This window comes from Chelonoidis abingdonii, chromosome 2 (genome assembly GCF_003597395.2).
Source record: "Chelonoidis abingdonii isolate Lonesome George chromosome 2, CheloAbing_2.0, whole genome shotgun sequence".
Classification (NCBI taxonomy): domain Eukaryota; kingdom Metazoa; phylum Chordata; order Testudines; family Testudinidae; genus Chelonoidis; species Chelonoidis abingdonii.
The window spans coordinates 265,058,231-265,073,261 of NC_133770.1; the positions used below are offsets into that span (position 1 = coordinate 265,058,231).

The following is a 15,031-nucleotide window of genomic DNA, read 5'->3' on the forward strand; positions in this document are numbered from 1 at the left end:
TGGCTCTCCTCCCGTCGGACTCCTGAACCAAGTTCTCAGCCTTGGTGGAGGAGGGGAGGCTAGTCTCCCGGGCTTCCCTCCAGGCCACATTGGATACTGCAACTAGGGTCATGGCGACTGGGGTAGCCATGAGGAGGAGATCCTGGCTCCAAGTCTCAGGGCTCCCTTATGAGGTCCAGCAGACTATTCAGGACCTCCCATCTGAAGGTGTGACTCTGTTTTCTGAAAAGACAGACAAGAGTTTGCATGGCCTGAAAGACTCACAAGCCACCCTCAAGTTGTTGGGCCTGCACACTCCCGCCACACAGTGGAAACACTTCTGACCGCAACCTCCTCCAAGATTAACCGACAGAATGGTTCTTGGAGGAGGAATGGGGGTGTCAGGAGGAGGCAACACCCATCCTGAGGCCAGGGCTCTGGACAGCCCAAGCTGTTTTCTGGCCCTAAACCAGCCTTCTGAAGGTGCGATTGAGGACGGCACACCAGATCAGAGATTGGATCTACTCCACCTTACCTCTTCCTACCAACTATCCCCTTTCTACTGTGCATGGTCCCATATCACTTCGGACCGCTGGGTGCTCGACACAGTAGAGAGGGGATACTCCATCCAATTCTGTGCCCTCTCACCCTTCCACCCCCCTCCCCGTCCCTCTTCAGGGACCCTTCTCATGAGCAACTCCTCATCCAGGAGATGCAGTTGCTCCTATCACTAGGGGCAGTGGAGGAGGTTCCTCAGCAGCACAGGGGCGAGAGCTTCTATTCCCAGTATTTCCTAATACTGAAAGCCAAAAGGCGTATCCTGGACCTGCGAGAACTCAACAAGTTCTTAAAGAAAGAAAAGTTCTGCATGGTCTCCTTGGCTTCCATCATCCCTTCACTAGATCCAGTAGATTGGTATGCTGTCCTCGACTTGAAGGATGAGTATTTTCACATTGCAATCACTCAGCCCCACAGGAAGTACCTCAGGTTTGTGATGAACGGTACCCACTACCAATTTACTGTCCTCCCATTTCACCTGTCAGCAGCACCTCGAGTATTCACCAAGTGCATGGCAGTCATTGACACATTCTTGCAGAGGCACCAGGTACAGGTGTTTCCGTATCTCGACGACTGCCTGATCAAAGGCCGCTCCAGGACCCAAATGGAAACTCAGATCACATTTATCAGAGGCACTTTCGAGTGCCTGGGTCTACTCCTAAACGAAGCAAAATCAACTCTGTCTCTTGTCCAGAGGGAGTTCATAGGGGCAGTACTGGACTCGACCCAAGCCAGGGCATACCTCCCTCAGGCAAGGTTTCAGGCCCTCAATGACATAATCTGAGGCTTCATGCAGTTCCCCACAAGTACAGTGGGAAACTGCCTGAAACTCCTTGGACACATGGCTGCCTGTACCTACGTGGTGCAGCACCCCAGACTCAGGCTTCGACCGCTCCAGTCATGGTTCATGTCAGTGTATCGCTCAGACCAGGACAGTTTGGACAAGCTCGCTACCCTGCCTCTGGTGGTGGATAGACATTCAGGGGTGTGCTCAGGGATCCCCTTTGCTGCCCCACAGCCGTCTCTGTTGTTGGTGACGGACACATCAGACTTGGGCGGAGAGCTCATCCGGGAGACCACAGAACTCAAGGCCTCTGGTTGCAATCAGATTTGGGTCTCCACATCAATGTCAGAGAGCTGAGAGCAGTGAGCCTAGCATGTCAGACATTCTGTCTTTACCAAATCGGACAATGTGTATCAGTCACGATGGACAATATGACAGCAATGTTCTATATGAACAAACGGGGGTACACGCTCCTCTCCCCTGTGCCAAGAAACTCTCATGCAGTGGGACTTCTGTGCAGAACGTTCAATGTACCTGCAGGAGTTGTACATTCCTGGGGTTCAGAACGAGCTGGCGGACCACTTCAATACATTGTTCCACAGCCACGAGTGGTTCTGTCACCCGGACTTCGCAATTTCAATCTTCCAGAGGTGAGGGTTGCCCCTGATAGACCTCTTTGCCACGCGATGCAACAGGAAGTGCCAGCAGTTCTGCTCCTTCCAAAATCACAGCCCAGGCTCCAGCGCGGATGCATTCCTCCTCCACTGGAGAGGTTCTCTCCTATACATCTTTCCACCCATACCACTTGTTTACAAGGTGCTGCTCAAAATCCGCAGGGATCAAGCTCAGGTCATACTGACAGCACTGGCCTGGCCCCGTCAACACTGGTACACATCCCTCCTGGACATGTCTGTGGGAGCCCCAATGATCTTGCTGCTCTCCCTGGACCTTCTCACACAAGATCATGGATGTCTCCAGCACCCAAACCTTCAGTCACTCCATCTCATGGTGTGGAAGCTCCATGGTTAAATCCATTGGAGCTTTCCTGTTCAGACCAGGTTAGACATGTCCTCCTTGGCAGTAGGAAACCCTCTACAAGAGCCACATACCTTGCCAAGTGGAAGAGATTTTCAATCTGGTCAGTGCAGCGCCATTCGCCCCTGATGCTACCTTCAGTGCCACACATTCTGGACTACCTCCTCCATCTGAAGCAGGACGGTCTCTCGTGTCTTCTATATAGGTGCACTTGCCGCCATCTCAGCCTTCCACCCAGGTGTGCAGGGCCGTTTGGTATTTGCTAACCCCATGGTCAACCGATTCCTAAAGGGGCTCGACAGGTTATACCCTCACGCCCGTCAGCCGGTCCCTGGCTGGGACCTCAACTTGGTCCTTCCTGGGCCCATGGGGCCCCCCTTTGAGCCTTTAGCAACATGCTCCCTGCTCTACCTCTCCTACAAGGTCACATTTCTGATAGCAATAACCTCAGCCAGGAAGGTGTCTGAGCTCATGGCCTTGACATTAGACCTTCTCTACACTGTGTTCTATAAGGACAAGGTTCAGCTCAGGCCTCACCCTGGTTTCTTCCCAAAGGGTGTCTCGCAGTTTCACATCAATCAGGACATCTTCCTCCCGGTTTTCCACCCTAAACTCATTCCAGCGGCAGGGAGTAGAGACTCCATTCTCTGGATGTCTGCAAGGCACTGGCCTTTTACACTGAGAGAAAGAAACCGTTCAGAAAATCTGTCCAGTTGTTTGTGGTAGTGGCGGACAGGATGAACCATCAGCCGGTTTCATCCCAATGCATTTCATCATGGATCGTGTTCTGTATCCATGAGTGCTACGACCTGGCAGGTGTTCCCGCACCTCCGATCACTGCGCACTCTACCAGGGTGCAGGCTTCATCTACAGCATTCCTGGCTCAGGTTCCCACTCAGGAAATCTGCAGAGCAGTGATGTATTCCTCCATACACACTTTTGCCACACATTATGCGATCACCCAGCAAGCCAGAGACAATGTGGCCTTGGGATGAGCAATACTCCAATCAGCAGACAGTTCCAACTCCACCTCCTGAACTTGGCTTGGGAGTCACCTGATTGGAATGGACATGAACAAGCACTCGAAGAAGAAAAAAGTTTACTCACTTCTCGTAACTGTTGTTCTTCAAGATTGTGTTGTTCATGTCCATTCCAGTACTCAACCTCCTACTCCTCTGTTGGAGTAGCCGGCAAGAATGAACTGAAATGGTGGCAGGTCAGCAGGGCTTTATATTGAGCGCCATGAAGATGTGACTCCAGGGGGTGCCCAGGCCAGCCCAACAGATGCTGCTAGGGGAAAAATCTTCCAGTCACCGTGCACACACACACACACGATTGGCATGGACATGAACAACACAAAGAACAACAGTTATGAGAAGTGAGTAATCTTTTTTTTATTGCCGATGCTCTTGAAATTTGGAAGGAACTGAGTGAGATCTTAAAAAGAGAAATATGCAATGACAGAGTTAAATTACAAGCATTAAAAAAATGAATGGGACAAGCTCTATCTCCAGCTCATTTTCCTGTAAATATTCTCAATATTCAGTACCAGAGTGAAACCTTAACTGCTGAAGAAGAGGAGTTGGCTATGACATAGACATCCAGCAATCATCCCTCCATAATGCCAACTATAATAAACTTCAGAGCTAAGGGTGAACCATTTCAAGAAATATTGTTTGCTGATGATGTTTAAGGAAGTCACACCAGTACAGTTGGAAGTCACTTAAGCACTTGTCAGAAGACTGTGAGTGATATGTTCTATTTAACATGCAATAGCTTCTTCTGTTGTGTAGAAAGATTACTTTCTCTTTGGATTAATTCATTCCAATTGGAAATTGTTGTGGGATCTGAAAAAGCAGGAAAGTGTGTTTTTTTCGTTTCCAGATTTATGAACAAACAGGGAAAAATGAGATGAGGTGAAGACGAGTGAATTAGCTGGCAGAAGCCAATATTTGAAGTTTTCTCAATGTTGACTGGCTACAATAGTAGATTTAATTTTTGTTTTGTTTTTTAAATATTCATTTAACTATTTTTATTAAAAACTAATTTAACGAAAACAAACCTGATTTTAAAAAACTTGAATGTAATAAATTCAAAAATCATATGCCTTTGTTTGTTAAAATATTTATATGTTTGGCTGCTGAAGGAAAAAATCCAATAAAGAACATTGTTGTTTAGTTAAATGAAATAATTTAAATGTCTGTTTGGTGATTCTCCTCCTAATACAGCATTGGCAAGAAATCCTCCAGATATTAAATGCCATTAACCTGTGAAATTGCGAGATAGTTCACCCTCCCAATGACTTCAAAGTAATATTGCCTTCATTACTTGTTGGTAATGAATAACCAACAATCTTCATTTTTTGATATAGCTGTAAAACTAATCTGAAAAGTTTTCAAAATAAATCACTTTAAAAATGTATAGCATGTACCTTCTAAAAATGAAACCTACATCTATCTCTGAGTTTTGAAGAATATGTATTAAGGTTATAAAAACCAACAAGAATGCACTTTAATGTAGAAATCCATGATTAAATCGAGTCTTCCTGAGTAGTGATTTAAATCAAATCCACCCTGCATACAGGTTAGGCAAACTTGTTATTCCTCCCTAAGTACCTCCCATATTGTATCATTTGCTAACTGATGGGTGTATTTATAGAGGTGAATACTGGGTTTCCACCTGATAGCCTGGAGCTATGGTCATGTAAAGCATATCTAATCTTGTTCCATAAACAACGCATGTAGTGGCTTGCATTTGATAGTTTGTGTTGATATATGCTGTATTGTGCCAAGTCTTCAAGAGACTGTTTATAGCAGCACCTGATCTTGCTACTAAGTTTTATTAGATGTTTTTACTGGAAACCTAACTAATCAAGGATTAATAACTCAGCCTTAAAAATGTGACTCATGCATTTTTAACCTAAACAAGCTTTTAAAAAATAGAAATTATTCATTATTAGGAGGTATTGGGCTTGATATGACTCACAACTTGATTTTTTTATGATAGAAACATAGTTATATACACGTAAAATCTTTGTCTGTGGAATAAGATCCTACTGCATAGTAAAATTGCACCAGCAAGACCATTCTTAGAGTATCAATTATAAACAGGTCTAGGCATCTCAATTCCAGGAATATCTTAATAAACTGGAGAAGAGTCAGAGAGCAACAAAATGATCAAGGGGTTGGAGGAACTGACTTACTGTATCAAGAAACAGATTAAGGTTTTTATATTTTTACCTTGCCTAAAAGAAACCACAGGATGGTAGATTTGTAAGTATTTAAGAGTGTGAACATCAAGGACAGGACTTCCTGTGAGAGTCACTGGGCTGTATTCATCAATGCACTGGAACTGAGATGGTGGGAACCAATACTGGCTTTACACCACATTTATGCCTCTCCTATCCTGCAGATGCAAGAGGCTGCTTTGGCCCACTATATTGATTTCAGCTGCAGTTGCTGCCCTACCTTGTGCCCAGGTGAAAACTGAAAAGGTGGGGGAGGGTGGGTTTTGGTTCTCGGTTCTGCAAACTGTTCCTGTTGGCTGGAATCAGCATCCTGGATTCAGGTCATCATCTCTGTGAAACAGATTGTGGAAGAACTGTCAATATGAAGTACTGGCTTCTGGGGTAATGTGGCAACAATATGGATCAATGGAATGATTCACAGTTTGGAAAAATTCATCTAGTCCTGCCTTAGCAATTACAATGGCAGGGCAGAAAAATGAGCTCTTCATCTCTGAAATCTACTAGTCTACAGCTGTGGCAGACTTAATCTTCTTCTGTCCATCACCAGCACTTGAATGAAGTGGGAGAGAAGGAAATTCACTGTAGGTCATCGGAGAACCAGCATGGGGAGGGTACATTTAGGCACAAGTGTGTATTAGTGGCTTTGCTCAGTGTATTATCATTAAATTTCCCAACATTATGAACTCTATATCCACATGAGAAAAATGCTAAAACATGTTTTCTAACATTATACTAATAGGATGTTAACCAGGACTTAGTACCTACTGTAGAAAGACAAATTGCTTTAAAAAAGCTTTAGCCAATTGTAGTTAAAACAACCCCCACACATTTTTTTAAACGTTAATATCATTGTCTACTAAGAACAAAACAGTATATGACATTTAGCATGATCTATTTTCCAAGTGTAGACAAGGCATCTTTGGCTCACTGGTTGGGTGTGGTTTCCTCAAGAATGCTCTAGAATTTAGCTTGACCCATAATCTTATAAGGGAAGACAGTGGATTTTTGAGCTTGGAGCTCAAGTGCTGATCTGACTGAATGAGGTAATAATCTATCCAGGTTAGGGGAATGATTTTTACGTTTCAGGTAATTAATGTTGTTTAAGCATTTGTGATTTTTTTCTAATAAACTACATACAATTTTAAAAATTGCTTTTAATGGTTAAAATATCCATTTTTTCTTTGACTTGTTTTCCTCCAGTGGCCAAAAGGGGATGGGGTGACAGTGAGATAAAATGGCTCTTTTTCATCCTACCAAAACTTTAAAAACTTCAAACATTTTTGAAATGGCAACTGTTGGGTTATTTTAATGAAAAACTTCAACTAAAATTCTGTGGGTTGGGGTGAGGGCATTGGCTTTTTCTCATTTTTTCCAAAAAATGTTTGCTGTCAAAGTATTTCCTGTTAAAATTTTTCAACTGAAAATTTTCAGTCAACAATATTCTTTAAATTCTCTTCTAGTCAGATGATCATGTTTAGGATGTGTCTAGATCTGGAGATTACCTTGGAGTACTTTTTCCTTCTCTTTTTTTTTTTTTTTTTTTTAAATTACTATTACTCTCCAAGAATAAAAGGATCCCCCTTTAGACCAGTAAAACAAGGAAACCATGAGCTAAGGCTCCCTATTTTCTGTTCTTGCTACTGCAGCAGCTCTTTAAAGGACTCTGGAATAGGCACAACAGACAGGTTAAAGGGACAATAAATCTATCTAACTTCTATGCCATGTTCATAGTAATCTGAACACTTTGAGAAAGGCAAAATTAACAGGCGGAAAGGGTAATTCTTATAAAACAAAATCCCCCCCCCCCATCCTTTAAAATAATCAGAGTTGGGAGAGTCTTAAAATGCCAAGCAAAAAATATCCGACACTTAAAGGTGGCTGTAAATTTAAATATCTTGCTATCTCACAAAAACAAGTGAACAATAAATAATAGAGGGCAGACTACACGTTCCCACCCAGTGTACTGCATTTGTAACTGTTCCACTCAAAGCTCATTAGCTGGGATTTTAAGCCTTGTTTTGCAGGGCTAATAATTTTTTCCACACATGTAACTGACCACTAACTTCAAGCCAAATACCCAGGGCATGGAACTTGTCAGCAACTGACTATTTTATTCAGTGCAGTTGTAGCTGTGTCAGTCTTAGGATATTAGAGACACAAGGTGACTGAGCTAATATCATTTATTAGACCTCTTTTTGTCTATTTTATTCAGTTTAGTTTCTTATATGCAGGCTATACTAGAGCTATAAATAATCCTAAATTGCCCATTTGATTTGAAGAGCCTCTTCTTCGTGGGGCTTTTCCTCACCTTTGTCAGGCCTATTTCCTTTCTTTAATCTGTTGTTTTTTATGTCTCCAAGAAGGTCGTTATTGAATTGAGTAGGGAGGAAAGGGCAGACGTGACTGCTCTGATGACTGAGCTTCTTCCTCCATGGGTACAAGGGCCAGCTGTTGAGCCAAGGGCGCGTGTGTTTCATACAAGCTCTCACCGTGTCCTGCCCATCTACTACAAGCCTTTCTGGCGAGGGGGGGAGGGGACAAAGCGTGGACAACCCACCGAGCCTCCTAGCGGGCGGACAGGCCAGGCCGCTTGGAACGGGCCCCTAATACCTCACAGGACGGCTCACAGCGGCCCAGCCTGGGGGGCCGCGTCCTAGGTCGCTGCTCGGCCCCCGGGGGCGGCTGCACTGACCTCCCTCCCCGCGCGGGCATCAATCCCACCCCCACCATCTCGCCGCTTTACACAATCCACGCTCCTCCCCTGGTCCCCGCCTCCAGCCCACCAATCGGCAGCCCTTTCCGGTCTGCGCCCCGCCCCTTCCTCTTCCGAGTCCCCTGGGTGAAGCTGCCGCAGGGATCAGCTGTCTGGTGCCTCACGTGACTCGCTGGCTGCTGTCGGGGGTGCGGGCGCTGCTGTCAGGGGGGGATGGAGCAGTGACGGGTAAATACCCACCGGGCGCACCAGTGGGATCTGTCCCGTCCCCTCCCATCCTGCGCATGCCCGGCCGCTCCGGGGACACCGGTGAGTGTGGGGAGACGCTGTCCCGAAGCAGCAGCGGGGAAGGGCTCAGCCCGGCTGGGGGGCGGGGGTGAGGCTCTGCCCAGGTGAACGGGACTGACAGGCCCCCGCGAGAGAGGGCGATTGCGGTGTCAGGGCTGGGAGTGGGTCACCCCTCAGCGCATGAGACACACCCGAGCAGGCCTGGCCCCGGCCCCTCGCTCATTGGATTGAGGTAGGAGTAACAGAGAAACTCCCCGGGCGGGCCTGGTCTCTGGCCTCTCACTCAGTGGATTGGGGCGGTGGGGAAAAGAGATTCCACCGGGGAGCTCTGGCCTCCCGTTGAATAGGGGTTGAGGCTGATGCTGAAATTGGGTGCAGGGTGTGTGCTGCCAATGTATCTCTCTTTCTTATGCATCCTTTTAAAAAACATCTTGGTTAACACATAATTGACCCAATGTTAAATCAAAAAAGCTTTGTCCTAGTCGCTGAAGTGCAAAAAAACCCAAAACCCCTCCACCCAAAGCTGAGTAAGGAGGCCTTCTGGTTAGTAAACTTGGGCTCTGTGGGGCCTATGGGAAATCAAACTCTAGAATTAGTGATTTCTGGTCCTAAAATATTTTATTGTCTAATAAAACACTAAACATCTCTTTTCAGTTTTTTTTAGTCAGATAATAACAGCCTCTCCCAGGCTCTAGGTCACCAAAGGTTTCAGTTATCAAGGATCATTACAGGACCCCATCTATCCTTCCTGAGTCAGGTGTAAATGCAGAAGCTGTATGTGTGCAGGACTATACACCTCCACCTCGATATAACGCTGTCCTTGGGAGCCAAAAAATCTTACCACGTTATAGATGAAACGGTGTTATATTGAACTTAATTTGATCCACCGGAGCGTACAGCTTCCCCCCACCCCCACCCCGCTGAAGCGCTGCTTTACCGTGTTATATCCAAATTTGTGTTATATTGGGTGATGTTATATCAGGGTAGAGGTGTATGCTGAAAATTGCTGCTTCTAGCAACTGGTTCAAGGACACAAACTTCATCTGATCTGAGATATCAAGATAAAAACTTTAGCATGTCTTTGTCCCTTGTAAATTTAAATGAAGCTTTTGTGAAAACTTGGAAATGATTGAGATCCTAGTGATGAGCACTGAATGCTCAGTCAAATGGAACACTGTAGTGTACTACTTGTGATATAGTCTTATGATGTTTAAAGTAAATGTGTCCTTTTTCTCCAGTGTGTTTGTAGAAAGCTTACATTTCCTCAAATTCTTCCCAGTACAAATACCAGTCCCTTGCTATGGTAGACTTACTTCCCTTTATGAAATGTAGGGACAGTAATAGCAAAGCAATACATACCAGAAGTGATTTCTGGAGACAATAATGAAGAAGTATACACAACACACAGTTTCACTCTGAGGTACTGGAAACCTTGAAGTAACTTTAGCAAAGATGAGAGCTGAATGTAAAAACCTCCGAATCATTCTAGGAAAATGCAATAGAAAATGCATACTAATTAAGCTCCTGTTTTGCCATTATTATAGTTATACTCACTGGTCTACTGGTGAACTTTCTAACTTCTGTTTAGGGATGGTTGTGCTTATGCATGGCACATTGTATGAAAGCTGTATCTTCCCTACTGTCTATTTTTCACTTGATACCACATGAGTGCTTTCATGAAAATATGCATAGTAATGAAGAAAGATCTATATAGATGTGGCAGCAGGCATGTTCCAAAATATTAGTAAACGTCACTGATGAAAAATCCTTTGATGCTTAACTTCCATGTTTCTAAGAGGTCTTGTACATTAAGTTCCACCCTTTGTACCTATTATAGTTGTTTAAGCGTATTTCAGAATCCAATTATTGTGATGCCAAAAACAGGGTTTTTTCCTATTAGTTCAGTCAGAGTTAATGTAATTTTTAGGTGTATATATTATATATAAACTTGTATTGTGAAAACCAGGAAACGTGTGTTTCTGTGACAGCTTTTGTAGTTTAGCAGTTGCTAATATCATAAGTCTTATCTTGAAATCCCCTTACAGGCATGTTTATAAAGTACTGTCAAGGAAAATTCAGTATACTGTGCTGCTTAATCAATGACACTAAAATGAAAACTAAGTTGTAAGTATATTCCAACAAAACTCTACTGAGCCTTTTTATTATAAACAAGAATAGACATTCTCAATCAGTAGTATTGAAGTGTTAAATAATGCATCATTTTATAAGAGTGGCCCCACTGAGTCTGACTAATGATCCATGTAGCCCAGTATCCTGTATTCTGATAGTGGAGAGATTTTACAATTTTCCACGTGAAGACCAGCTAAAACATTCCATTTTCTTGTAAGATAATTGGAGCAAAATGATCTATATGAAATGTAAAACTTCAGTTGATCAATCATCATATAACTAATAATCTACAAGCCTGCAGCATCCTATGGCCCTTAACATTAAATGACCAATAATACTTTAGGAATATTTGTAGCTGTGTTGGTCCAAGGATATTAGAGAGACGAAGTGGGTGAGGTAATATCTTTTTATTGGACTAACTTCTGCTGGTGAGAGAGACAAGCTTTTGAGTTTACGCAGAGCTTTTCTTCAGGTCTGGGAAATGAAGACTATATCTAACTATGGACCTTACTGCAGCACAGCTATATTGTTGCAGCTCTAGATCACTCTATATCTTACCTATCAGTCCTCATCCTGAAAGAAAACCTGCACAACACCTTCAAAAGATGAGCCTGGGAGCTTAAATTCATAACTTGGCTAGACACTAAAAATCATGGACTGAATAGAGACTCTGGATTTATGGCTTATTACAACAATCTGGAACCCACTAACAATCCATCTTCCCCTTCACTTTTTTTCCCTATGACTGAAGGGGGTGTCCATGGGCCTCTTGGATAGTTCCTTGAAATATGTGCTAACTACTAACTATCCTAGTGAGGCAAATAGAAAGGAGGACAAACACTGCCAGCTTAAGTGCAGGAGTGTAATAAGAAAAGCCAAAGAGGAGTTTGAAGAACGGCTAGCCAAAAACTCCAAAGGTAATAACAAAATGTTTTTAGTAATCAGAAAGCAGGAGACGTGCTAAACAACTCAGTGAGGCCCTTGACATTCAAATACAAAAAGGAGGCTTAAAGACAATAAAGTCATGCGGAGAACTAATGGATTCTTTGTTTCAGTCCTCACGGCTGAGGATTTAGAGGAGATTCCCAAACCTGAGCCCGCTTTTGAGGTGACAAATCTGGAACGTCACAGAGTGAAGTGTCCTAGAGGAGGTTTTGTGACATTAATTGATAAAACTCAACATTGTAACAAGTCACTAGGACCAAGATGGCTTCACCCAAGAGTTCTGAAAGAACTTCAAATGTGAAGTTGAGGAAACTAGTAACTAAGTTGTAACCTGTCTTATAAATGGCTTGGTACCCCAATGACTTGGAAGTTAGCTAATGATACGCCAATATTTAAAAGGGTTCAGAGGTGATCCCGGCAATTACAGACCTGGCTAAGCTCAAATCGGTACTGGCAAATTAGTCAAAACAATAGTTAAGAAAATAGGTCAGACACATAGAAAAACATAAAATGTTGGAGCAATAGTCAACATGGTTTGCTAAAGGGAATCACTGTTCTACTAATCTGTTAGAGTTCTTTGAAGGGGTCAAAAACATGTGGACAAGGGATCCAGTGGACATACGTAGCGTCTAGATTTTCCTGTACCTTTGCAAGGTCCCTCACCAAAGCTCTTACGTAAATTACGCTGTCATGGGATAAAGGGAGTGTCTTCATGGACTGAGAACTGTTAAAAGACAGGAAACAGAGGGATGGAATTAAATGGATTCTCAGAATGAGAGGGGTAACTATTGGTTGTCCCAGGGGTCAGTCCTAGACCCAATTCTGTATGTCCATTTATTGCATAAAATGATCTGAGAAAGGGATAAATAGTGAGTGGCAAGTTGAGCTGATGTACAACTACTCAAGATAGCTAGACCAAGTAGATTGTTAACGAATTCAAAAGATCTCACAAACTAAGTGATTGGGCAACAAAATGGGCAAATTACATTTATCCCATAGAATTTTTCAAGTAATGGCAACAGCATTGGAAATAATACCCCAACTAACATACCAACTATGATGGGGAGCTAATGTTCAGCTACGAGCAAGTCAGAAAAAGATTCTTGGCGTCATCAATGGATGGTTCTTGAAGATGTCCACGCAGTGCCAAGGCGGATCAAAAAAGCGAACAGGATGTTAGGAATCATTAAAAAGGTAAGAGAATAAGACAGAGAATACTGTGCCCTGGTATAAATCCTATGGTACCCCACATCCCGAATACTGTGTACAAATGCTGGTCTCCTCAACCTCCAAAAAAGTATTCATGCACTAGAAAAGGTTTCAGAAAAGGGCAACTAAAATGGTAGGGGTTGGAGAGGGTCCCATACGAGAAAGACTCAGAGGCCTAGTTCTCAGCTTGGAAAAGAGGAGACTAGGGGGTAATGATAGAGGTATATAAAATCCATGAGTGATGTAGAGAAACGTGGATAAGAAGGTATATTACTAATCCCATAATACAACGAACTGGGTCACAAATGAAATTATAAGGTTCTAGCAGGTTTAAAACAATTAAAAGAGTTTCTTCATTACAGCGCCACAGTCAACTTGTGGAACTCCTTACCTGAGGAGGTTGTGAAGGCTAGGACTATAACAGTGTTTAAAAGGGAACTTGATAAATTCAAGGTGGCTAAGTCCATAAATGGCAATTAACCAGGAAGGGTAAAGAATGGTGTCCATAGCCTCTATTCATCAGAGGATGGAGATAGATGGCAGGAGAGAGATCACTTGGTCGTTGCCTGTTAGCTTAACTCCCTCTGGGGCACCTGGTATTGGCCACTGTCGGTAGACAGATACTGGGCTAGATGGACCTTTGGTCTGACTCAGTATGGCCTTTCTTATGTACTTATGCTAAACAATCTGTTCCATCTTGTATTTAGCAGGGACACTCTAGTTAGGCTATGTCTACACTAGCACTTTTGTCTGTATAATTTGTGTCGCTCATGGGTGCAGCCTCCTGAGTGATATAAGTTACACCGACTGCAGTACTGGTGTGGATAGTACTATGTCAACAGGAGACATTCTCCTGCTGACATAGCTACCGCCACTCTTGGGGGTGGTTTAATTATGTCGACATGAGAGCTCTCTCCTGTCGCCATAGAGTGGTTATGTGGGAAATCTTACAGTGGTTCAGCTGCATTGGTACAGCTATGTTGCTGTAAGGCAGTGGTTCCCAAACTGGGGTTCGCAAAATGTTATAGGGGGTTCTCAGGGAAAAAATTCCTTAATGGTGGACAGAGCTGTCCTTAGGGACCCTGGGCAGCATGGGGCCAGCAGCATGGAGCTCCTGAACTTCCAAGAGCTAAACAGATCAAAGCAAGCATTTCTATCACACTGAGGAGATTAAAACTTCAGGACTCCTTATAAGCAATGGAAAAGGAGGTGGATATTTGTTGCTGTTTTTTAAAATTAAATAGGCAGCTAGTATTGTTTTTAAAAGTATTAAGAAGAACAAGTTTAAGCTTTGTTTTAACATGCATTGTTTGCCTGGACTGCTCAAGACCTGAATGCTTGTGTAGGAGGAACTCTTTGAGTTGGCTTCTTAAATACCTTCATGCTGTTTCACATCTGATATTCCTTGATGAAACGTAGGAGCTTTGTCTTATAACAGGTTTATTCAAAGTGATACAACATACGAAAGTGAGATTTTGGAAGAGTGTTGCTATTTTCATAGTGTAATAAAAATACTGTAATGATAAATAATAGTGTGTAATAAGCATCATAAAAACAATTTTATCTTTCCAAGATCATTGCTTTCATAATTTATACTCAAATAAAGAAGAAAATATCTGGAAATATTCATTTTTAGGAGGGGATTCACGAGACTTGACATTTTAGTGAAAGGGGTTCACAGGTTGTTAAAGTTTGGGAACCACTGCTGTAAGGTATCAAGTATAGACATAGCCTTAGTTTCCCAGACCTGAAGAAGAGCTCTGTCAGCGCAAAAGTGTCTCTCTCTCTCTCTCTCTCTCTCTCACCAATGGAAGTTGATCCAGTAAAACGTGTTACATCTCCCAACTTGTCTCTCTCAAAATATTTTGGTTAGCTAAGAAGCAGAGTTTCAGAAATTACTGAAGAAGTTCCAAACATCCTTTCACAGGCTTAGCAAATGAGAGGTTTTCATGTAACTTGCTTAGCTTGGTGACTTCTTTTGTTTTTAAATTGTATACAAATATTTCTTGTAAAAGTTGATTAATTTTTCATAGTGACATTTCAGAAGATGAGAACCTTTGTCCCACTCCTGCAATATATTGTGGAGTGGTTACCCTTAATGATTTCACTGGGGTTCTGCATAAGTGCATGAGTCTGCTCATGT

At 43.0% G+C, this 15,031-nt stretch overlaps 1 protein-coding gene across 1 annotated transcript in view; it reads left to right on the forward strand.

Moving 5' to 3' along the window:
* Nucleotides 1–8,448: 8,448 nt before the first annotated feature.
* The window catches only part of ATP6V1C1 (ATPase H+ transporting V1 subunit C1), a 42,719-nt gene continuing 36,136 nt past the window's right edge, over nucleotides 8,449–15,031 (forward strand). The window contains exon 1 of the mRNA XM_032771310.2: nucleotides 8,449–8,625. The gene's annotated coding sequence lies outside the window, so the exon portion shown is untranslated. The remainder of the gene's footprint in view (nucleotides 8,626–15,031) is intronic.